Genomic DNA, 26,122 nt, shown 5'->3' with positions numbered 1-26,122 from the left:
TCACAGATTTCTCAGGTAATTCTTTCAGGAAATGTGTCATGGGCGTAACTCTCTTTTCCAACACAGTATGGGAAACTGGATTTTGATGGCCATTCATGAGTAAATAGCATATCTAATTTCATACGGAAGTCCAAACTTCTGTTAACCCAAACACCACTCTCTGGAAATCTGCTACTAACGCTGTAACGACTGTATTCTTCTGGGTGAAGTTGCCCAGAAAACCCTCTCCCCTCTGACCTGGCCTCCACTTCACACGCAACGTCATACATGGCAGTCGCCCCTCAGCATCCCCAGGGTCCTCATCCCCTGCGGACACCAAAATCCGCAGATGTTCGTATCTCACATACAAAATGCTGTGGTACAGTCGGCCCTCCCTCGAGGCAGGTTCTGAAGAAGCAAAATCCGCAGGGAAATTAGTCCGCAGGTAGTTGAATCTGCGGATGCAGAGGCGCAGATACGGAAGGCTGACGGTATCTTGAAATTTAACAATTCACAGCCTTCTAGCTCAGGGAGACTGTACGCTAGGTTTCACGGCTGTGTAAGATATCATTATCTTCATCCTTCCTTCCTTTGCTGGCCATCAGCCACGTCTAGGGTAGTCTGAGTCCTCCCTCCCTAGTCAGACGTCTGCCCATTCTCCCCTTTTGCCAGTGGTAGTCCTGAGCAGCCGTAGTGCTACATAGAAGTAGATTCATCAGACAGACGAAGGTCACCAAAAATGAAAGCTACCACTTTATAAAGTAAGCAGCAACTAGCTGAAGTATGTCTGAGTCTTTATTGGATCTCCCATACCATTTGCCTTCCTCCCACATCTGGTACCTTTTTTCCCCCCCTCTTGCTTAATGTCATCCAGAAAGAATCTGGAACTCAATCACTGACTAGTCATTTAGAATGACTGATACTCAAAAATCTGCTGGGCTCAAACCTTTGTTTGCAACATGCACCAACCCTGGGGCATCCTTGAGCTCTGCCCAGATGTTTCAGAGATTTGCTGAAAAGTATCTTCCATCTAACAGTGAAGACTTTAACCAAGAATCCCTGCTTTTTCTTCTACTATTTTCTTTTACTATACTATACAGACAGTACAATGTATTTCTAATACAGCCCAATACAAGAGTCAGATACTAATGCCAGATACTTAACAAAAAATCTATAATTCTATTTTTGGATTCTGAAATTTTGATTCACTTTTTTCCCCAGTTATAATTTTATTACATACTTTCCTCAAAGAGTTAAAATCTCTATGATTAAGAGTTATGTAACCAAGTTTTCTTTAACCATAAATCCTAGAACAAAAGAACCCTGCTTTCTGGCTAATTTTATCAGTTAAAATGGCTGTGATGGCTGACAAGCTGATCTCTGACTTGATAGAACACTTTACTTAAAAAGTACAAGTTCGGGGTGGGGAGGGTATAGCTCCGTGGTAGAGTGCAGCTCAGTGGTAGAGTGTGTGATTAGCACGCACAAGGTCCTAGGTTCAATCCCCAGTACCTCCAGCATAATAAATAAACCTAATTACCTCCCACCTCCAAAAAAAAAAAAACACACAAAAAAAACAAGTCTAGATTGGAACTTCTTTTAAAGTACAAGTTCATATTCAGGCTAGTACCTATAATGACAATGATATTAAAGTATCTCAAAAGGAACCCTATTAGTTCCTTTAGCATCATTCAGACAAAACTCTAGAGCCATTTATCAGCATCATTCAACTAAACTATCAAAACTAAGTTATAAAAGGATGTTGAATTTTGTCAAATTTTTTTGCATCCTAGTTTGAGATGATCGTGAATTTTAGCCTTCATTCTGTTAATGTAGTATATCACATTTATTGATTTGTACACGTTGAACCATTCCTGCACCCCAAGGATAAATCCCACTTGATCATGGTGTATGATCCATTGAATGTGTTGTTGAATCCAGTTAGCTGGTATTTTGTTAAGGATTTTTGCATTTGTGTTCATCAAGAATATTGGCCTATAACTTTCTTTTTAAGAGTGTCTTTGGCTGGCTTTGATATCAGGGTAATGCTGAACAGATAAGAGCCATTTAAAAAAAGGAAATCCTGCTATTTGTGACAACAAGGACAAACCTGGACGATATTATATAAATGAAACAAGCCAGGAGAGAAAGTCAAATACTATCATACAAATATAAATCATACAATATTACATGTATGTTAATAGAAACAGAGTATAATGGTGCAGTCACCATACAAAAAGAAAAAATGTTATGCACGTCTATGTTCATCATGACATTATTTACAGTAGCATAGCCAAGATATGGAAACAACCTAAGTGTCCATCAAGAGATGAATGGATAAATAAAATGCGATACATACACACACACACACACAGAGTGACCTACTACTCAGCCATAAAAGAGATGAAATCTTGCTATTTGTGACAACATGGATGGACCTTGAGGGTATTATGCTTAGAGAAATAAGTCAGATGGAAAAAGACAAATACTGTTGAGAAGGAAAAGGTTGGGCTGGGCCAAGACTGGGCTGGGCTAACTCATGAATTTTAAGTTTCACCTTACTAGACTGGTTTTGGTTTACTGCAAGTGACCCTTTGTTTACGCTTTAATGATACTGCCTAGCTGTACTCATTCTATTGGTTGATGGGCCCCGAGCCTGTAAGGGACCCTGTAAAACCTCACTTGTACTTCCCGGAGGTGCTCAGAGCTCCGGAGCAATAGCCCCTCTGAGCCCGCCAGCGTAATAAACCTGAGTACTCCAACCCTCCAAGTGGTGTTTGTTTCTTGGCTGGCCTGCCAGTTCTATAACACTATAACTTCACTCATATGTGGAAAATAAAAAAACTAACAAATAAATGATAAGTATATAAATAAATAAATAAATGAACAAACCAAACCCAACCAAAAACCAAAAACAAAAAACACATAGATACAAAGAACAGAGTAATGGTTATCAGAGATATGGGGGGAGGGCAAAATGGGTAAAGGGGATCAACTGAAAGGTGATAGATGAAAACTAAAATTTTGATGGTGAGTTTGTTTTAGGGTATACAGGAGTAGCAATGTAATGTTATAACATGAAACTCATATAATGGTATAAATCAACGTTCTCACAATAAAATAAGTTTTTTAAATTTTATTTATTTATTACTGTTTTTTTTTTATTTTGGCAGGGGTGGGGGAGGTAATTAGGTTTGTCTATTTTTATAGGAGGTACTGGGGATTGAACCCAGGACCTTGTGCATGCTAAGCATGTGCTCTACTACTTGAGCTATATACCCTCCCCTATCTAAAATAAATTTTTAAAACTAAAATTAAAAAGTAAAAAGAAAGAAAACATGATAGATGTGTTGACTTGACTGTGGTAACCATTTTACAATGTGTATGTATTTCAAATTGTCACATTGTACAGTTTAATTATATACAATTTTATTTGTCAATTATCTTAATAAAACTGTAGATCGGTGGCAATAATTAGTTTGAAAAAGAGCACAGGGTCCTAGGAACTAACTATTTGCATTTAACCTAAATAAGCCTGTGGTTACAATTGCATTTGGTAGTTACTTTATTGTAAGAAACCACAACGAAATCAGGTTGTGTGGCATTTTACCTAAGAAATTCCTCAATTTTCCTACTTACTCAGGCTGATAAAGCTATTTTAAATACCCTAATAACTTGGTCTGATATGTCAAAACCATAAGCTCAAGGGATTACCAAAAAGAAGCATGTTAAAGCTCAAAATAATCTAAGAAAAATATTCCCTTAGAATGTTTATCTAATAAAAAGTAACTCATACAAAAGTTTACAAAACCTTAAATAACCTTCTTTTTAGAAACTTCTAAATTCTCTGAAATCAATTGTTTTAACTTCACAGAGATATGTATCTAAAAGTATCACTATATAAATAAAGAATAAAGAAGCAATATTTTCCCCGCAAAATAAAAAAAAAAATCTGCGATAAAAAAGGGTTGGTACCCCTAAACAAAACAGAGGTTTGCCTTAACAGTAGTTCTTTAATTTAAAAAAAAATCTATTCTGGAATAATCTAAACCAGAATCTTTTATTCAACCATAGAAAGTCAAGACAGATAAAAACAAATATTTAAAAACAAAGCCTACAGAAATACGTAACACCTAAGGTCAACGCAGCAGCCACTTTGGGGACTATAAAGTCTGTTTCCCCTCAAAATGTAATCTTCATAAGGAAGTACAGGCTATAAAAGCTTAGATTCTTCCAGAAGCTTCTAGTTAGTCATCTATCATCCATCTCTTCAAACCAGTAGCCTGTAGGTTTCATACAATGTAATCACCCAGAAAATGTGCTTAAGGTAAATCCTATAATGGTCAAACTTCCTGGGTCAGTTGTAACAAATCTATACTCCTGTGACTGACTCCTCAGGACAGAAGCCTGGAACAAAAGCTTCAAGAGCTGTAACACAATGAAAAGAATAAATTCATAGGAGTGCTTGGGGAAAAAAAACTCTTAAGTATGCAATTAGCACAGTTTATTAAGACATGGCCATGGAGATCATTGGGATTCCAGGTAACAACCAGAACTTAACAATTTATATTCAAATCTGCAAGTAACATGTTGTGTTGTAAATGCTGCCCCAGAGATAGATGCCATTCACTGGCCAAGGACAGTTTTAACATCTGTGAGATGGCCTTGAGATGAGTTAAGGCCGTGGGACTCCAGACCACAATCAGAGCATGTCTGTAGTATGTAGTAAATAACAGCTGTAGGCATGTGTCAATTATATAAGACTTATAACAAAGAAAATAGAAGTACGCATGTGCTAGAGATATTCTGTAAGCCTAATGAACAAAGAAATTCATGTTGCTCATGTGCTGGTAGAGAACAGATAAAAAGCAGGACAGGTGCATCATAGGCACGTGCACCACCCTGTGGCAACAGAATAAAGTGTTATTAATCCCATGGTGTCTCCTGCCGAAGTCTGTCTGGCAGTATGTCAACTCCTCGCACATTTTTTCATTTGGGCTGCTTATCTCCTAGAACCCCACGTCAGCCCTCCTCTGAGGACAACATTCACAATATAAAAGAGCATCAGCACTGGGTGGTCTACATTCCTCAGAAGCAATGGTTAGGATTCAGCATCTCCTGAGCATTGGGAAGGCATCCTTGTGCTGACCAGCTGTTGCTGGTCAGTGCAGCAAAAACTCCATTGGAAACCCTTGCCCCAAGAAGCCCAGAATTTCTTGCACTGTCTGAGTAGATAGAATACAAACTGAATGTCTTTTTTTTTAATGAGGTATTCAGTCAGTGACTAGCATCACTGAGGCAGTAACCTGAGAAGGTAACAGTTTCAACTTTCTATTTCTCCTCCCACCAGACCAGCTGACGCTTACTGAAGTGGGAGTAGTTCTTCCTTTCCTTGTGGTCATAAGACCATTGTCTAAAACTGGCACCACAGGTCTTCTGAAAACCAAGAAAATTCACTTATAACAAAAGTTGTCATATACCACAATCCAACAGGATTCATTCCAGGGATGCAAGGATGGTTCAGTATCCACAAATCAATAAATGTGACACATCACATTAATAAAACAAAGGATAAAAATTATATGATCATCTCAAGACAAGGTACAGAAAAAGCATTTGATAAAATTCAACATCTGTTTATGGTAAAAACTCTTAACAAAATGGATATAGAGGGAAATACTTCAACATAATAAAGGCCTTATATGAAAAACCTATAGCCAATATGAGAAGCTTTTTCCTCTAAGATCAGGAACAAAATCAGGATACCTACTCTTGCCACTTTTATTCAATACAGTATTTAAAGTCCAGCCAGAGCAATTAGACTAATAATAATAGTAGGCATGGAAATCAGAAAGGAAGAAGTAAAACTATCACTATATGCAGATGACATGATCTTATATATAGAAAACTCAAAAAAGTTCACTAAAAAGCTGTTAGAACTAATAACTGAATTTTATAAAGTCGCAGGAAACAAAATCAATTTACAAAAATCTGTGGCATTTCTATACACTAATAACAAGCTACTTGAAAAAGAAATTAAGAAAATAATCTCATTTACAATAGCATCAAAAAGAATAAAATACTTAGGAGTAAATTTAACCAAGGAGGTGAAACACCTGTTCTCTGAAAACTGTGACACTGATGAAAGAAACTGAAGGAGACACAAATAAATGGAAATATATTCCATGCTTATGGACTAGAAGAATTAATATTATTTAAATGTCCATACTACCCAAAGCAATCTACAGATTCAATGCAATCCTTATCAATATCCCAATGGCATTTTCCATAGAAATAGAAAAAACAACCTTAAAATTTATATAGAACCACAAAGCATCTCTAATAGCCAAAGCAATCTTGAGAAGAAATAACAAAGCTGGAGGCATCACACTTTCCAAATTCAAACATTAATACAAAATTATAGTAATGAAAGCAATATGGTACTGGCATAAAAACAGACATAGTTCAGTTGAAAAGAATAGAGAGCCCCCAGATAAACCCACACATATATAGTCAATTAATGTTCAACAAAGGAGCCAAGAATATAAAAAAAAAACGATGTTGGGAAAAGTGGACCGCCACATGCAAAAGGATGAAACTGGACCACTATCTTACACCATACACAAAATTTAACACAAAATGGATTAAAGAATTAATCATAAGACCTAAAATTGTAAAACTTCTAGAAGAAAACACAGGCAATAAGCTCCTTGACATCAATCCTGATGATGAGTTTTTGGATTTGACACCAAAAGCACAGGCAACAAAAGCAGAAATAAACAAGTGGAATGATACCAAGTCAAAAAAGCTTCCACAGGGAACCCCTGAACACTGTTGGTGGTACTGTAAATTGTGCCGCCACTATGAAAAACAGTATGAAGTTTTCTCAAAACTAAAAATAAAACCAGCATATGACCCAGCAATTCCACTTCTGGGTATATACCCAAAACAAAAAACAAAAACACTAATTTGAAAAAGTATGTGCACCCATGTTCACAGCAGCATTATTGACAATTGCCAAGATAAGGAAGCAATCTAAGTGTCCATCAACAGATGAATGGATAAAGATGTGGCATATATATATATATATATATATATATATATATATATATATATACAATGGACTACTACTCAGCCACAAAAAAGACTGAAATTTTGCCATTTGCAGCAACATGAATGGACTTGGAGGGCATTATGCTAAGTGAAATAAGTCAGACAGAGAAAAACAAATACTGTATGATATTACTTATATGTGGAATCTAAAAAATACAACAAACTAGTGAATAGAACAAAAAAGAAGCAGATTCACAGATATAAGGAACAAACTAGTGGTTAGGAGTGGGGAGAGGGAAAGGAGAAGGGGCAATACAGGAGTAGGGGGGTAAGAGATACAGTATATTACATATAAAATAAGCTACGGGGATATATTGTACAAAAAGTAACTAGGATTTGAAGAAAGAAAGCAGCTCATTTAAAATTACAGAGCCCAGACTAAGAATAATACAGGATTGGAGTCTCCTGATTTCCAAATCAGTGCTTTCCAGTACATCATGTGCCTGTGTATAATTCAATAATCAGAGGGAAGCATACTGAATTCCCTATGTCTTATGAAAATCAGAGCAAGCTCATATTCATAAACACAGGTGACATAGTTGTTGTTTTCTGTTTGTTTTATGTAAAAAGCCTGGAAGTCCAACCAAAAAATAAACTGCATGTTTCTAAACCTAAAATTAAGAAAGGAAGGAAGGAAGGAAGGAAGGAAGGAAGGAAGGAAGGAAGGAAGGAAGGAAGGGAGGGAGGGAGGGAAGGAAGGAAGAAGAAAAGGAAAAAAAGAAAAGAAAGAAGGAAAGAAGAAAAGAAAGAAAGGGAAAAAGAAAAAGGAAAAGGAAGGAAGGAAGGAAGGAAGGAAGGAAGGAAGGAAGGAAGGAAGGAAGGAAGGAAGAGTGAGCTTCTGCACAGTAAAGGAAACCATCAACAAAATGAAAAGGTAACCTATGGAAGAGGAAAAATATTTGCAAATAATATATTTAATAAGATTTTATTATTCAAAATACATAGAGAACTCATATACCTCAATATCAAAAACAATCTGATTTATAAAATGGACAGAATTGAATTTTTCCAAACAATACATACAGATGGCCAACAAGAACATGAAAAGATGCTCAGCATCAGTCATCATCAGGGAAATACAAATCAAAATCACAATGAAATATCACATTGCACCTGTAAGAATAGCTATTATCAAAAAGACAAGCGACAAACAAGGGTGAATAAGGATGTAGAGAAAAGGAAACTCTTGTGCACTGTTAGTGGGAAAATAAATTAGTAGAGCCACTTGGAAAACAATATGAAGGTTTCTCAAAAAATTAAAAACAGAACTATCATATGATCCAGCAATTCCACTTCTGGGTATTTATCCAAAGGAAATAAAAGCACTAACTCAAAAAGATATATGCACCCCTATGTTGATTGCAGCATTATTTACAACACTCAAGACATGGAAACAACCTAGTATCCATCAAAGGATGAATGGATAAGGAAAATGTGAGATGTACAGATATAGATGTATATATATAGATACATACACATACAAGGGAATATTATTCAGCCATTAAAAAGAACAATAGCCATTTGCAATAACATGAATGGACCTTGAGGGCATTATATTAAGTGAAATAAGTAACAGAGAATGTAAAATATCACATAATCTCACTTCTATATGGAATCTTTAAAAAATACTAAACTCTTAAATAACAGATTAGTGGTTGCCAGAAGCGGGGTGGGGGGCAGTGAATGACAGGTGTCAGAAAGTATATACTTCAGTTATAATTAAGTCCTGGGGTATAACATACAGCGTGGTGACTACAGTTAACAATATTGTGTTGTATATTTGAAGGTTGCTAAGAGGGTAGGTCTTAAAAAGTTCTCATCACACAAAAAATTATAACTACATGTGGTGATGGATGGTAACTAGACACGGTGATCATTTTGCAATATATATGTATATATATTGAATCATTATGTTGTACACTTGAAGCCACTATAATGTTATAGATCAGATAGAACTTAATTTTAAGTAATTAATCATTTTAAGCCACTGATTTTGTGGTAGTTTGTTGCAGCAACAATAGGAAACGAAGACAACTAAGTACTGAAGCTATATTTAAAAGGCGATCGATAACGAAAAACCTGATGAGAAAAATGAAGCACACTTAGCAAAACCGTGATGGAGACGCTAATGAAGGTCTCTAACAGACATAATGCAGAGCAACCTGTTATAGGGAAATACCCAAGGTCTTCTGGAGAATCCATGAGCAATTGAAAAGAAAAGTTTCTTTACTCATTATCAACTCATCCACATCCTGACCAAGGAAAAGAAAACAATCTGTGGTTTCTGAAGGCTTTTGTTCCTTCTCTTTGCCACTTCCTCTTATATGAATCCCATCTTTTCCTCTGATAGATTCAATCAATCTACTACTGTTTCCCTTATCAACAAAATGCTAATAATTCATTATAAGCTGTTGAGTTACACTTTAAAAGTCTTTGATAAGTTTCAAATAGACTTTTAAAAAAGCTATACTTTGAAATATCTGTGAAGAAAAGCCTCTAAAACGCTTGGTCAAATGACATTCAACTAAGAAAAGTTAGAATAAGTAAGTTTAAAAGCAAAAGAAAAAAGTTAATACACTAGTCTGAGTTCTTGGTTCCAAACTGAAATTATCCTTAGCTAACTGACAAGCAATCATATTAGTGATATAAAATGCTATGTGCTGAATAGATTAATTAGATATTTGGTAAGCAATAAATACACATAAACAGTAATCAAAAGATTCCTCAAATAATTATAAATATACTATGTTCTATCAAAAAAATGCATAAGTCCTTATTCTGTAAGGAAATTCAATTTATAGATATAATAATTTTTAAAGGAAAAGCTTACTATGTTTGCATTGCCATGAAAATTCGTAATAGCATCATCACCTAAGCCAACCTCTTCAATGGTGATGTCTTAATTCTACTTGAGTTTTTATAGAAGCATATGACTTAAAACACATTTTACTCATATGGAGTTTTTGCCCCAGCAAAGACAGGTTCCCCTCCTTTTCTTTATTCTTCAGCAGAGACTGAGGCACAGAGAGGTTAAACAGCTTGCTTGGGTCATACAACTAGTGAATAGTCAAGTCAAGCCTCCTGACTCCTGACCTAGGACTCTCCATGGCCCCAAACTGCGCAAACTAGAACACTGTGAAGAATGCCACACGCTGTCAAACTCCATGTCCAATAAGAATTCAAGTGTTTGGAGGGTTAGGTTAAAGATCTTCTCAGATCAGTCCTGACTAGGGATTCTGGATTTAACACTACGGCTGACTCTCCACACTTGGGAGATGCAGCCCCAGTTTCCACAAAGAAGAAATATGTATTTTCCTTGTTAAGTTATACATATGTAAAATATAGATACTTGTCAAGATTGTTTTTGGTTTCATTCACATGCAAAAATAATCTATGGCTGAAACCAGGTGAAATGAGGATATGATCTTTACGCAAGAGAGCCAAGAGAACTTTTTTAAATGAAACTCTCCCCCAGTTTGCACCAGCACCTATGCAGTTAATACCTCTTTTCATTTTCTGTATTTACATGATAAGTTTCTCTACTTCCCACCGGAAAATGTCTGGGAACTTATTTCCAGACGGTTTATTTTAAGTTAGGGGAATTTAAACAGAGGTTAATCAGTCCCAATTGTTTAGAAATGGGTCACAGATTTTGTTTCCTCTTAAATTAAAATGCCTCGTGGCTGTTGATGTGAGAATACAGAAAGGTCACCAGCTTTCTTCCTTTGCCTTTAGAAATAAACAAGACACTATACACATACTAAACTATACTCATAGTCAGGTTGAGGATTAAAGTCCCTGGACTATGACAGCATAACAGCCAAGCAGCACCTGGCCCGGGGGGTGAGGAGGACACAGGACTGTAAGAACTTGCTTCCAAGGCCATGAATGAAGGAACTGAGGTTAGAAAAGACATGAGCTTCAAGCACTACTGCTTGCTTCCTAACTAGCGCTCGATCTAACTCATCTGAGTTTGAGAACAGAATGGGTGCTAGCACTTCCCTTTCTACTCATTTAACTTTAGATGAATAGAAAATTCATCTTTTTCACTTAGGATTCTTTAACATATCATAATAATCATCAAGTCTTTTTTTTAGTTTTTATCTGAAAGTTACTTTTAAGTGATGTTTATCATCATCAGTACTGGAGTTCTTTTCTGTAATCTATTTGTAATCCTAATGTGCTGATCAAGTGCTATGTGGTAAAAATGTGCTGGCTTGGAGGATTTAGAGCTGAAATGTAGAGGTTATGAAAGAAATTGGTGTAGAATCTTTTTGAGGTTCAGTAAACCAAGGCATCAATCACAGTAGGATACATTTTATGGAGGGGAAATTATGCCATCTTATTTGAAGATATAAAATATGAAAATTAGAGTAAGCATCGAAGCAAAGCCCATTAGCAAGAAGGAAAGCAGGGAGGAGGGTATATCTCAGTGGTAGGGGGGAGGGTGTAGTTCAGTGGTAGAGTGCATGCTTAGCATGCACAAGGTCCTGGGTTCAATCCCTAGTACCTCCATTAAATTAAATAAACAAATAAACCTAATTACCTTCCCCTCACCCCCCCAAAAAAGTAAGAAGGAAAACATTCATGGGATAATTAGGAGTTAAAGAACAGAAAGGAAGCCATATTATTTTCCCAAAAGTTTAATGTTCATTCTGCAGAGTTGCTATAAGAGCTGAGTAGATACAAATTATACCATATACTTTCACTCACATGCAGCCTGGCACAAAGTGAGTGACCAACAAATATTTATTGAACTTGGATGTGAGGAACAGACAGCAGTAGAAAAGCAGGAATAGGAATATGAATATTTGATTTTTTTTAAGCATTAGCTACACTGGCAGAGTTCTAAGTAAATGGAAAAATCTATTGTGGCAACTAGAATAAATTCTCTTTGTTTTTATGATGCGTACACTAGAAAATTTTCTGTGTGAGTTCTCACTTGAAAATGCTCAGACTCACAGACATAGAAAACAAACTTATGGTTAGCAAAGGGGGAAAGGGAGGAGGAAGGATAAATTAGGAGTATGGGATTAACATACACACACCACTATATATAAAATAGATAAACAACAAGGATTTACTCTATGGCACAGGTATCTATATTCAGTATCTGGTAATAACCTAAAATGGAAAAGAATCTGAAGCTGTATACCTGAAACTAACACAACATTGTAAATCAACTAAAGTTAAATAAAAATAAATAAAAAATAAATCCCAGCATCCTCTAAAAATAAATTTAAAAAATAAAATGCTCAAGTTTCCCAAGTTATTCAGATATCAATTATCTGTAAATTAAATGATATATATGATCAAATATAGCAAAACTTTTTTTTTACAAAAAAAGCAATTGAACAAAACTTTTAAAAAATAAAGCCAATATAATGTAGCAAGACAATCCCATAAGCAATATTTGAAAATCAGTCTTAAAGATACATTTATTTCTGATTATATTAAAATCAAATTCTGAGGGAGGACTCAGTAATTTCTTGCCAGCTAAAGGGAAGCTACTGTGGGATTTTAGCCAAGAAACTGAATGCTTTTAAGATTAGAATGCATTACTGAGTCTTAAATTTTTTAAAATACCTGAGCAACTGATTTTATAGTTTGTGGAAAGCACAGACTAGTATTACTAGCTATGAAAGTTATATTTCTTTCATAACTAATCTTTCTCCTTGATTTCCCTAGTAATGGCCTTTGTGTAATCCTGTACTTCCTGCTGGGATTTAGAGCTGGAGGACGAGGATTACTCACAGACACAATTCAGTCCATCACCCTCGTAAAAGTATATCTATATTTACACTTGTAGGAACCATGTATGTTATGACATCGAGCGAAGCTGCTGCACTGATACTGACCTAGGGAGCATTCATCTACATCTGCATCCAGGAGCAGGAAAAGAAGAGGTTTATTTGGGGAATAAATATACAAAAAAAAATGCACAGTTTCAAAAGATTTTTGCTTTTCAATGTGAAAGTCCATGAAAAACTGGCAGATAATCAGAAGAAATAAAGTACATGTGCATCCAGAAAGAAAAGAAAAGAAAAGAAAAGAAAAGAAAAGAAAAGAAAAGAAAAGAAAAGAAAAGAAAAGAAAAGAAAATCAGCCTTACTAGAACCAAAATTCAAAGTCAAGAGACCTTGGGACAAAACTGGCTCTACTACTAATAAGCTGTGTCACCGTGAACATATGACTTCAGCAAGCTAGACCTCAGTTTCAATGTACATAGAGTAGTGCATGGAACGTCTGATTATATTTCAAGATCATTTAGAAAAAATAGTTCAGCTTAATGGATTTATAAATGTTTTATGTGTCCGTCATGGCTTATATTTAGCAGAGGCAGTATGGCACAGAAGAAATAGACTTCAGACTAGTTTCTTAGCCTCAGGACAGTCAACCTCCTTGAGTCTGATCACTTTTGAGTATTAACCTCATTAATACTCATTTTATAAGGTTCTTATAAAATTTTAAATAGATGTACTTAAACATATATTTCACCGGTGACTCTCATTCATTGCTAGTGGGGATGTAAAATACTTCAGCTCCTTTGGAAGACAGTTTAGCAATTTCTTATAAATTAAATATACTCTTACCATATGATTCAGCAATCTCACTCCTTAGTATTTACGCAAAGGAGTTGAAAACTTTTGTCCAGCCAGAAATCTGCACACCTATGTTTATATAGCCACTTTATTCACCATTGCCCAAACTTGGAAGCAACAAAGATGTCCTTCAGTAGGTGAATGGATCAATAAACTGAGGCCCAACAAGACAACAGACTATTACTCAGCACTAAAAAGAAAAGACCAGCAAGCCACATAAAGACATGGGGGAAACTTAAACGCGTATTACTAAGTAAAAGAGGCCAATTTGAAAAGGCTACTTACTGTATGATTCCAACTACATGTCATTCTGGAAAAAGCAAACTATGGAGACAATAAAAAAGATCAGTGGTTGCTGGGAGGAGAGGGGTGTGGAGGGATGAATAGGTGGCGCACAGAGGATTTTTTATATTCCTAGTAGAGTGAAACTACACTGTATGATATTACAATGGTGGATACATGTCATTGTACATTTTCCAAAATGCTGAACCTAAGACTGCTCTAAAAAAAATGAGTCTATTTTTTCAAAAAATATATTACACAAAGAAGGCTTTAAGAAAATTCTATCCCAGGCTCTTTCCAAAGGTAAGCACAACGATTTACCGAAAAATACGTTCCACAAAATAATTATGTTGATTGCAAAAAGATATGTTTGTAATCGCTCTCCGCTCTCAAGGGCTGAATGGGGGAGAGAAAGGGGAAAATGTCAAGTTGTCCAACCAAGGATTAAAATATTTTTATTTTAACATTAACCAAGTCTTTGTAATGATCAGCACAAGTCATTTAATAAAAAACATTAGGCAGCATATAGAGAAGGGAGAGACAGAATACAAAGTTTTATCCTTGATTAAGCTCTTCATTTGATCAAATAACCACAAACATACTTTTAAGTAAGCATGACAAGATCCACCCCCTTAGGCAGCTGCTTTCCAAACGGTGCAGCTGTGCTGTAATCTGAGTTATTGGAAATTCTCAAAACTGGGATATTATAGCCTATGAAAAGTAAACCAGAGTTGAGAAACTCCACTGATTTCCAACATGAGAAAAAAGTACCTTCCATTTTCACATGGTGAGTCGTGCTGTATTTATTTTTCAGAGATAAAATCTCCCCAGCATTGTTTCAGAACTATTAAAAAGACCTCAGCTGTGAGTCTACAGGACTTTCTGCTACTTAATTAAGCAGGACATAGGACAGCACACCTTCAAATACGTACACGGGTGTTAGTCAGAACAACGTGGGCTCAACAGAGGCGGTGGGGTTACAGAATCGTACTCATTACATGATTGTTTCTTTAAAGCCCAAGTCCTCAGCCAAGAGGAGTTTTCATTTCTCTGTAGCCATAAGCACACAGCCAGATTATCCCTTGTTCAGATAGGTCTCTCCAGTACAAGTCGGAAGACATGAGGAGACCGGAATACAACTATTCAAAGACCAGCCTCAAAATGAGATATGAAGAATTTCCAAATATTTTTAGATTTTAAAACAAATGTCTTGGCTCTACTCATTTCTAAACAATCAAATCTTTACTGTGCATCTATTGTGAGTAAAGAACAATGACACATCTACAACATTTTTGGATTACTGCAATCTTTTCTAATTTCTTCCTTTCCCTTCTCAGGGACCAAATGAGTCTATCATCTTCTTAAAAGAAAAAAAAAAAAAGCAAACACTAGGATGTGTTTTAAAAGCTCATCTGAGAAAACTGAAAAACTATCCTAACATCACTGTTTATTTTCCAGCTGGGACTAAAGACTGAGGTAATGGGACCATATGATATGCTCAGGACTGGTAGGTGGCTGTTTAAAGAAAAGTTGATTGATGTGGGCAATCAAAAATTGACTAGTACTTTACACATTTTAACTAAAACATGAAAATATACATTTATTTACCTATCTTCATATATAAAGAAAATTATCACAATATCACATTCAAATTTCCAATGAGTCTCAGGGCAGGAAAGAACACAGGGTCCTTTGTCAAGCAGTAGGAGTAAAAACGCTTTCTAGATTAGTGTGATAACTCCCTCCAGTCTCAGTTACCTCATTCACACCTAATTAGGCAGCAAGCACAGTGCCATGGTTTTCCATCCAAACATAGAAAGCATTCATCTTAGTTTTCTTAAAAATAATTCTCATTCCAATATTTATTTCATTGATGTATACATCGAACTAGATGTACATAATTATAATGTAACAAGTATATACTAGATTGTATAATAAAATACAGAAACTGGAATCAAAAGATTTTAGAACAGTTTAATTGGTGGAGGCAGAAGTATACGGCTGTGCTAGAGAGCAGCCCGCGGTTTGCGGACAGGCTCAGCACACTATCAGCACTAGAAAAAGTCTCTCAGAGGAGGAAAGTGCTACAGTCAATACAGAAAGCTGGTGAATGAATGTCAACAGGAAGTGCTTCTGTCCAATTAACTGGGATGTCTGGATTATGACCATGAGAAAACAGGCCTAATTAACACCTTTCCCAAACATTGTTCCAAATTCACATCATTTGTGTATCTCCAAAAGTCTTATTTTTCTGTGGATATGTGGGGTGGGGGGGTTCTCACGTGTATGCGCGCGCACATGCATGCAATAGAGGATACTGTGAACTGTCTCCAAGCGCTCTAGGAAGTTTCTAAAGCTTATTTTTTTTATTTGGCAATTTTTAAAACATGTGTTTTTTCTCTGCATCATCCAAAAAACCACCTCAAAGCTGAATACTGCCTCCCCAAGAATTACGATCCTGGGAGCACGAATGACCACAGAATTTAACTTTGTATATGGAGATAAGAATGGCTAACTGCTCTTAGTTGCTACCATCTAAAGTCAAGCTAACAGCTCTGCACTGTTTTCATATTGAATTCTTGTTACCAGTTATAAAGACAATTTCCCTTTTACCAAAGGAATCTGTAGTTGAAAGGCATGTCTTTCAGAGAAGCAGGCTTCAGTTTAAGAGATTAACATTGAAGGCTATCTGATACAAAACCAACATGGTATGGTGGCAAAATGTATTAATTGTCACAAATTATGAGGAATAGCACCAATGTACTCACACCAAGCAAGGGACAAATCACATCTGAACTTAATATAAAAGAAGTTTTCAACAGTTTAAAATTTCCAGTTAAGGATCAAGAAAAGGAATAAGGAAACCTGAGTTACAGTCATGTCATTTTTAAAAGGGATGCATTAATCACTTCTAGTATTTACAGATTGACCTCAGCCTGAGAGCAGTGTTTAAACTATTACTATTTTCAACATCTGCAAAAATCAAGAAATTCAGATATTTTTTCTCTAGTAATGTGATTAAATGCCACTGTAATATAGAATTCAATAACAACACAATGATATTCTTGTCTTGAATAAACATGAAAACTTTAAAGTGATATGTTATTTACAATGGCATCTAGAATTGTTTCTTGCTAGAATTTTGGTGAAGGGTGAAGTCTGATTATGGTGAACTATTTGAAAAGCTTTGAAATTATTAATGATATTCTGTACAACATACTTACACAAGCAGGCAGTCTCTGCATTGGTAGAACTGAAGCTCAAATACACAAAGTAAATACATTACACCTAAAAAAAAGGTAATTTATTTTCAATAAAATAAGCACATTAAAATAGTTCATTTGAATTATATTCAATTTTATAATATTATTTGCTTATTTGTAAATTTCTTTTACTTTTATAATTGTATAAAGAGCCACAGATACAAGGAGTTGATAAGTATGTACAAATATGAAATATCTAAGTAATAGTAAAACACTCTTTTAAGTCCAGTGGGAGCCCCTCCAGGAAGCTCCCATATCCTTTGGGGGTCCTACCTGTCACTCTGCACACTCAGCTTATTGGCACCACAGGGTGTTCAAGGCTCACCTGTGCGCCCCTTCCCCAGGACTGTAATCAGGCATTTCCCCAAAGCAGGAATTCAGAAGACAAGATCTGGGCACCAAGTAAGCTCATTGGGACTGTGGTGCTACTGCTTCCTGCCCTTCTATTGGGCAGAATTAGGAAATACATTTTTTAAATATTATAAATTCATATTGCTTAGTTCATACCGAGATCTCCAATTCAAATTCATTAACACAAGATTCTTTCTCAGTTTTCCAAGTCCATATTGTCTTTCCTTCTCCTTACAGCAAGAACCCTTGTTCCCTATGTCAGTATTTTAAATCATATACTCTCTCACATGATACACATACAAGTTTCAGAGTTAATTCATCAATACCAAAATCAACCTCAATACTTATAAGTCAAGTTCAAGATTTCTGTATTGTTCTGCTATAGCTTCTTTCCAAACACTTCAGTCCTAAAGCCATTAAATGGGGCAGAGCAAGACAAATATCTCTGTGTGATGGGGGGAGTGGGGAGAGCCATGCTGGCTCAGTGTAAGGAGCAGAAGCCCACCCAAGGTCCCTGAGACCTGTTCATATAATCTGCCAGGTCAAACTATTTTTAGAATAACACTAAGATATTATTTTGCTTTTTGCACTTTTGTTGTCTGACAAGTATACTGTGGAGTTCTTCAAAAGCTACAGGACTTCACAACTGGGGCTAGATTAATATATGTGTATATGTATATATATATATATATATTTGCTCATCTGTGTATATATATACTCATATATATTCAATCAAAACAGCATAATGCAGCAGTTTGAAAGCAGAAGTAGATATAGAATCTAGCTGCCTTCTAGTAAGCCAGACATTAGAGATCGGCAAAAAAGTGAAAGAGTGGGAACCTACACTTCTCACTAGGTCAGTTTTGGTCTGGAAAATAACTGCTTTTCATAAAACTATTTTATTTATGTTAGCATACAATGGGTTTACTACTATTATTCTAAATGAAAAAGATTATTTAAAATATTTTCAATTAATATGTTTTTAAACTCTGTTTTATTTTCTAATTAGTATATATTAACCAATTAACAAATTAAATAAATAAACAAATTAAACACAAATTAAACAAATTATTAGAGTTCACATAAATTAAAGCTTTTTGGAGTCCTCTGTAATTTTAAGAGTGTAAAGGAGTCCTAAGGCAAAAAATTAAAACCTGAGCGGCAGTGATCTAACACATCACTGACAAGGTTTTGAAAAAGAACTCTGACATAGATAGGCGCTTACATAACAACCAAATGCAATAAATGTATCTTTTCTGAATCCTAATTCTAAAAAAAAAAAAAGATATCTTTAAGATACAAGACAAACTTAATTATATATTATTAGATGACATTAAGAAATTTCAATTTTGTTTGTTTTGACCGTGCCATAGTGATTATGAAAAAAAAAATACAGGTGAAATAAAATAATAACTAAAATTTGCTTTAAAATACTCCAGAAGAAAAAAAGTAGCAGAGGGTAGATGAAACAAAACTGGGAACTATTGATAATTCAGGATGAGGATATATAAACTAATGATAATACTACCTACATCTGTATATTATTGAATTTTTCCAAAATAACTTTACAAAAAAGAGAAAAAACAAAAACTTAGAAAACACTGATTTTAAGATTTCCATGGGTACATATCATACAGTAATTGAAACTTAATTTCTAATCAATAAAGTTCAATTCCAAACACAGTTAAAAATAATGAGAATTTCAGTAGCTTTTCATGTTCTCCTTCCCCTACGTCAAAAATTTTCCCAGATTGTCTTGCAGATATCCATGACAATACGGGAAATCCCAGGAAACTCTGAAGTTGCAAAATAAATTTAGTTATAGGAATGGGAAATACCTAAACTAATTAGGGGACTTTAGTAAGAAAAAGAATTTAGAGTGAACTGGAAGTGAGATTTTTTTCTTAACCAAGTATATCAGTTAATATTTTCTAGTAGAAAAAGGAAGCTTGCTTAAGTATTAAAGTCTTCTGAAAACAGGTTAGTTAATCAATTTTATTACCAAACTGTCTTGTGCAAAGCAGGATTTTGTGAGGTAAAGTATGTTTTAATAGAGTTCCTACGCTTTAGTCTACTTAGATACCTAAGAGATAGGAAGACTTGACTATACAAACCAGTATAGTGTCCAATGAGCAACAGAAAGGATAAAAAGTTTCCTGTGTGCCTGAGTAGGGGCTGTTCCATCTTACAGCACTGTCCTTACTCCATGTCCTCATATTAAAGCAAGACAGTTGATAAAAAGCTACTCCACATAGATTCTTGGTAAGAATTTTCATTCAGAGAAGACATTTAACTAGAAAATAAAGCTATTCACAAAATAATTAAGGAGGCACATGCTAGTTATTCCTATACTTTAATCATGAATGTAAATGAAGATCCGAGGACTACCAGGTATATATATGAGGAGAGCCAACTTTATAAAAACAGAAAGAACCTCCCTCCCTCAAAAAAAAAAAAAAAAGAGAGAAAAAAACAAAAAATATCAATTATAAGACTTTGTTAGGAACAATAGTTCGAGGTATAAAAGAAAAAGGTTTTTAAAGACAAAAGCAAATTTATAATTTACTCAGAAATTACATCCATAACACTAAAACATAAAGCAATAAGAAAGGAAGGGAATAAAAAAGAGCTTTTAGAAATTTTTAAATTTTTTTTTATTGAAGTATAGCTTACAATGTTGTGTTAGTTTCTGGTATACAGCATAGTGAATGAACATGAAAATATATATATATACATATATATATATATATATATATATATATATATATACTTTTTCACATTCTTAGAAAAAAATTTAAGTGGCCAAAATAAAATATTTAGTATGATGACTGGAAAACAAACTTTTAGTAATCTCCCAGAATAAGAAGACAAAGATATAGACCATAGCAAAGACAGGAGACATGGAGAACCAATCCAGTAGATTCAATTAACAGAAACCTCAAAAAGTAAAAAGAAAATGGTGAGAAGAAAAGTTATCAAAGGGGATAATTTCAGAGTTTAAGGAAACATCTTCAAACTGAAAGGACCCACCTAGTATACATTAAAATTATTTCTTAATAATATTTTTTAAAAATGTACCTGGATATGCTATTGTGAAATTTTAGATCAAGGATAGAGTAAATCTTAAAACAAGAACAAAAGAACAAGAGTTAGACTGGCACCAGACTTCTCATCAGCAACATTATGTGCTAGAACACTGTGATAAATTAAGTGCATTAATGGCTCAAAATAATAATCTCACTGTATCAAACCCTTTGCTTAGTAAGTTTGTAGTCTTCTCTCACCTGACTCTTAGTTCAACCACATGAGTTACTTTGAACAATGGGGTGTTAGCAAAAGAGATTTGAAAAGGAGCTTCTATTATGTCGTTTTTCTCTTGGACCCCTGCCACTATCATGAGAACATATTCAAGCCAGCTTGCAGGGGAAATAAGAGAGCGACATGGAAAACAGCTGAGTCACTCCAGATAAAGTCATCTTAGATCAGTCTAAAGCTAGCCAATCCCCCAAATATATGATTCCATTTAAAATCAGCAGTCACATAGCTACTCTCAGCTAACCACAAACTCATAAGGATCTCAGCTGAGACCAAAAGAATTGCCCAGACAACTCATGCAATTGGGAGCAGTAATAAATGTTTGGATGTGTTTAAGCTACTATATTTAAGGTACTTTGTTATGCATCATTGTTGTGGCAATAGATGAGAGAAACAGAAAGGATCAGTACCCTCAGATTTTTGAGGAAAAGGTTCAAACCTAAAATTCAGTACCTAGCCAAACAATCAAGAGTCGAGGCAAGAACAAGATATTTCACAAACACAAGAATACACACCTGTTTCTTTTCATATATCATCTTCTTAAGAAATTACTTAAGAATCTTTTTCAGAAAAATGAAGATCAAAGCAAGACAGAACAAGGTACTATATCTAGAAAACAGTGGATCCAATCCAGAATCAGGATCAAATCCATGCTGTAGGCTCAGGGAGAATGTCAAAAGATTGGATAAGGAGGACAGACTTAGATCTCCAAAGTGGGTGAGGGGCAGAGACTCAATATGACTAAGAGATTAGAAAATGGTAAGAATGTAATAAAGAACTACTAGAGCAGGGATGACATCAGTGAAAAATGGCCGAGTAAGGACATCTGAAAAAGCTTTCCTTCATAAAAGCAATGAGAACACTGGTGAAACATGCCAAAATCAACTTTTTTAGAACTCTTGAAATTAACCAAAGCCTTGAAGTAATCCAGGGAGCATTTACTCAAAACGAGTGACTGGATATCAGTAAATATACTGAGTTTTGTAGCACTTTAACTTGCCCTATTCTCATTGCCCACTCTCCAGCTCTGCAGTATCCTTGAAAACCAGCAACCATGATCACAGTGAAAACCAGAAACCTGGAACCCACTCCATGGGGCTCCCCCACCACAGAGAATTGTCATTCTCTGACCTGTCTAGTCATCCCCTGGAAGACCCCACTTACAAAGATGTCCTTATTTGACCTTACTCAGAGCTCACCCCGTGGGACAATTAGATGCTCACATGCCAAAGAATGAAGTTGGACATCTATCTCACACAATATATAAAAATTAACTCAAAATGAATCAAAGACCTAAGAGATAAAACTGTAAAATTCTTGGATGAAAACAGAGGTGTGATTTCTGTGACCTTGGATTAGACAATGGTTTCATAGACATGAAACCAAAAGCACAAATCACAAAAGAAAAAAATAGATAAATTGGACTTGATTAAAATTAGAAATTTTGGGCTTCAAAAGACATTGTCAAGAAGATGACAAGACAATCCACAGAACAGCAAATCATATATCTGATAAGAAACTAGTATCTAGAATATGTATTTTTAAAAAAACCCTTTTAACATTTTATCAATAAGACAACCCATTTAAAAACGCACCAAGAGCAGGGAGGGTATAGCTCAAGTGCTAGAACACATGCTTAGCATGCACAAAGTCCTGGGTTCAATCCTCAGTCCCTCTTCTAAAAATAAATAAATAAATAAAGCTAATTACCTCCCCCCTCAAAAAAAAATGCACAAAGCATCTGAACGGGTATTTCTCCAAAGATACAGAAATGTCCAAGAAATGCAAAAAAGATAGATGTTCAATGTCATTAGTCATTAGCATAATGCCAATCAAAACCACAATGGGTTACCACTTCACACCCACTAGGATGACTATAGTTGAAAAAAGAGACAAGAACAAGTGTTAGTGAGAGTGTGGAGAACTAGAACCCTCAAACAATGCTGGTGGGATTGTAAAATGATGCGGCTGCTTTGGAAAACAATTACAGTTACTAAAAGGTTAAACATAGAGTTATATGACTGCACAATTCGATTCCAAAAGAAATTAAAACCTATTTTTATACCAAAACTTATACAAATATACATAGCAACAATATTTGTAATAGCCAAAACATGGAAATAATCCAAATTTCCCATCAACTGATCAATAGATAAACATAATATAGTATATCCATACAATGGAATAGTATTTAGTCACAAAACGAATGAAATACTGATTCATGCTACAATATGTATGAACATGCCACAACATGGGTGAAAATATCTTGCTAAATCAAAGAATCCTGACACAAAAACCCATATATAGTATGATTCTATTTATATGAAATGCCCAAAATAGACAAATCCAAAAACAGAAAGTAAATTAATGGTTGCCAGCATCTGGGGTAGAGAGGAATGTGGAATGACTGCTAAACAAGTTTCTTTTTGGAGTGATGAAAATATTCTGAAATTAGACAGTGGTGATGGTTGCACAACTTTGTAAATGTACTAAAAGCCATTGAAAGCCACTGAATTGAGTATTTTAAAAGGTTAAATTTTATGATGTGTGAATTAAGTCTCAGTTTCAAAATATAATGCAGGATAAGAATCACAAAGCTTCCTCCTTTCAACAAGTCACATTCTAAATATGCAGCAAACTGAAACAGGAAATAGTCTTAAGGCACTGGTGTAGTATAAGAAAAGAGAATTCAAGACTTCTGGTTTCTGGTATAACATAGGAGCTTAGAAGTCACTACTCCATCCTAACAACAAATAAAAAGTCGAACAAATTGAAATATTAACAAATTTTCTTAGATGCACAAGAGAAGCAAAACCATGGGGCAAACTGTGCCCCTCAAACTGGAAAGACTGACAAAGTGAATTCAGACAAGCACAACTTACAAGGCAGAAACTCATAAGCTGAAATCTCTACAGGAACCAGTGGTATGGTAGAAAAATCAGAACTATAATTGATGAATTGTTGGAGGCTCTGAGTGAACAAATTGGACAGTAAAACACTTGAGGAAGATCTGTCATAGGGGAGTCTCATCTCATATTTTCATGGGTTTTATCTCTAGGATATTGACCAGATTCCTATAGTAAATACCAGAGGAAAAAAAATCCCCATATGCTTCCAGCAGGGTACAGGGAAAGGAACCAATGTGAACAAGCCCAGAACATGCTGTTCTTTTTAATAAGGTCTGCCCTCAAGAGAAACTATTTTACTAGAGACTAACCTGCTAAAGTTTTATCAGAGCCCAACTGACCTGGAGGAAAAGAAATGCACAACTCCAGCTGTCTCTAGTCTTCCACGTGGGAGAAGGGGAATCACCGGACTGCTCAGGCCATACTGTTTCACCTAAGGTTGGGGAAAAGAAGCATTTGTGAAGTTCACAGTCCAGAAAGACAAGTTCACTAAAAGACTGAGACCTAATCATTGGACTATAGAATGCTCCCCCTTTCCCCGTATCTTATTCCCATGCTACTAAAGGCCTATCTACAGCAGTTCCTTTCATCTAGTACATCATAGCTGGCTATTTTTTTTTAATTACAAGACATACTAAAATGCAAAAAAATAGAAGAGATAGAGCAAGTATTAAAAGTACACATGGCAGGGATTTGGAATTATCAGACCAGCCACTTAAAACAACTATAATTTCTATGCTAAAGACTTGGGATGAGAAAACAGCTATTTTGAGTTGCTGTCTCAACTATTTCAACAGTATAACAACCACTCTCATACCCAGAGCCTGGACATTTAGATAAGGACTTGTGCTTAGGATTCCTGCCACAAGTTTCTACTGAGATTTTCCCAGAGCACCTTTTAAAATAACTACTTAGAGGGAGGCAGCCAAGATGGCAGAGTAAGAAGGACGCTCGCAGCTCACTGTCTCCCACAAATACACCAAACTCACATCCAGGGACCCACCTTCAGCAGGACGGAGGGGGAACTTCTGAGGCTCGGATCTGTACAGAATAGCCCTTGACCGACAGAACTAAGATGAATAGGCACAAAGGGCCCCTGTGACCCCCAGCCCTAGACATGAACCAGCAGGGATGGGACGTGTCAGGCTGCCCAAGCCGGGTGGAGGACTGGGGCCGGCTGTACAGAGGCAACCTTGGGGCACTGCAGTGTGCTGTGTGCTGTGTGCCGCACCCGTGAGGGGATACAGAGCAGAACAGCCTGGGTTCCCCCATAAAATACAAAAAAAAGAAAAAAAAAAAGCCAAGCAACACTGCTGGTGTCCCCTGGGGGGAGCGGCGCCGTAGCCTTTGTCTCCGCAGACCCCGGGCGCCCTTGCTGGCATGTTCTCTGGAGAAGAGGGGCGGGGCTCAGCCGCGGCCGCCATGTTCTCTGGTGCGCAGCTCCCAGGCGGAGGTGGGGTTGAAACCCGAATCCTTACCTAGTGGCTCCACAGTCTCATAGGCAGGACTGAGATTTGTTTACAGCCCCAGGCAGAGGGGACCATTCTGCTCCGGGGCCTCCGTGAACTCGAGCCTCTAAGACACGCCTACAAGGAGCGGAGTTCCGGCACACAGCGGGGGTAGGGCTGGTGTGGCTGGTCGGCTGGTTTCCTGCGACCCCGCCTACCGAGCACAGACGCATGGACGCAAGGCGGTGCGGGGAGCGGCACTGAACAGGGGCTCATACGGTGCACGGGTGCTGTGCCAGGACGCAGCACTGGGAGGGGTGCAACCTGCTCACCTACTGCGCGCTCCAACAGCTGGGAGCTGCACTAACTGGGGCGTGACCTGAGGCCCTCTGGAAACAGCGAGCAGAGTTTGTGAAGCAGACCAGGGCAGGAACAGTAACAACCACAAAACCCGCTCCATAAGGATGCCCCGCTCAATAGCTGGGGCAGGCTGTGGCCACAATACCAGCCACACCCCCAAGCAAAGGGGTAACAGACAAAAGGTACAGAAGGAAGACTTGTCAACCACCCATGTTTCAAAAGGACCTCGCAGAAATTATTAGGAGCGAAAAGTCAACATAGGAACACATCATCCTTTTTTTCTTCTTTTCTCTTTTTTAATTTTTAAAAAAGAATATTCTTATTCTTTTTACTTTCTAAATCCCCTTTAAATTTTTTTCTTTTAAAATTTTTAATTGATTTGTTTAATTTCTCTGATTTTTATTTCTCTTTGTTCTTTGGTTATTGATTATACTCTGTTTTCAAATCTTTTTTTCTTTTAAATTTTTAAAAAAATTTTCTGTTGTTCTTGGTGTTTTGGTTTT

General features: G+C 36.2%; 1 long non-coding RNA gene across 1 annotated transcript in view; it reads right to left on the bottom strand.

Annotated features, from left to right (window-relative positions):
• The window catches only part of LOC140697809 (uncharacterized), a 93,896-nt gene extending 68,443 nt beyond the window's left edge, over positions 1–25,453 (bottom strand). Inside the window, exons 1-3 of the long non-coding RNA XR_012075162.1 lie at positions 25,290–25,453; positions 24,153–24,244; positions 17,201–17,264 (exon numbers count right to left, since the gene is read on the bottom strand). This is a non-coding gene — a long non-coding RNA (uncharacterized lncRNA). The remainder of the gene's footprint in view (positions 1–17,200; positions 17,265–24,152; positions 24,245–25,289) is intronic.
• Between the last annotated feature and the right edge of the window lie 669 nt (positions 25,454–26,122).

This window comes from Vicugna pacos, chromosome 1, assembly GCF_048564905.1.
Source record: "Vicugna pacos chromosome 1, VicPac4, whole genome shotgun sequence".
Classification (NCBI taxonomy): Eukaryota; Metazoa; Chordata; class Mammalia; order Artiodactyla; family Camelidae; genus Vicugna; species Vicugna pacos.
Note: the sequence above shows the minus strand (reverse complement) of the source record. Positions and strands in the feature narration are given on the sequence as shown.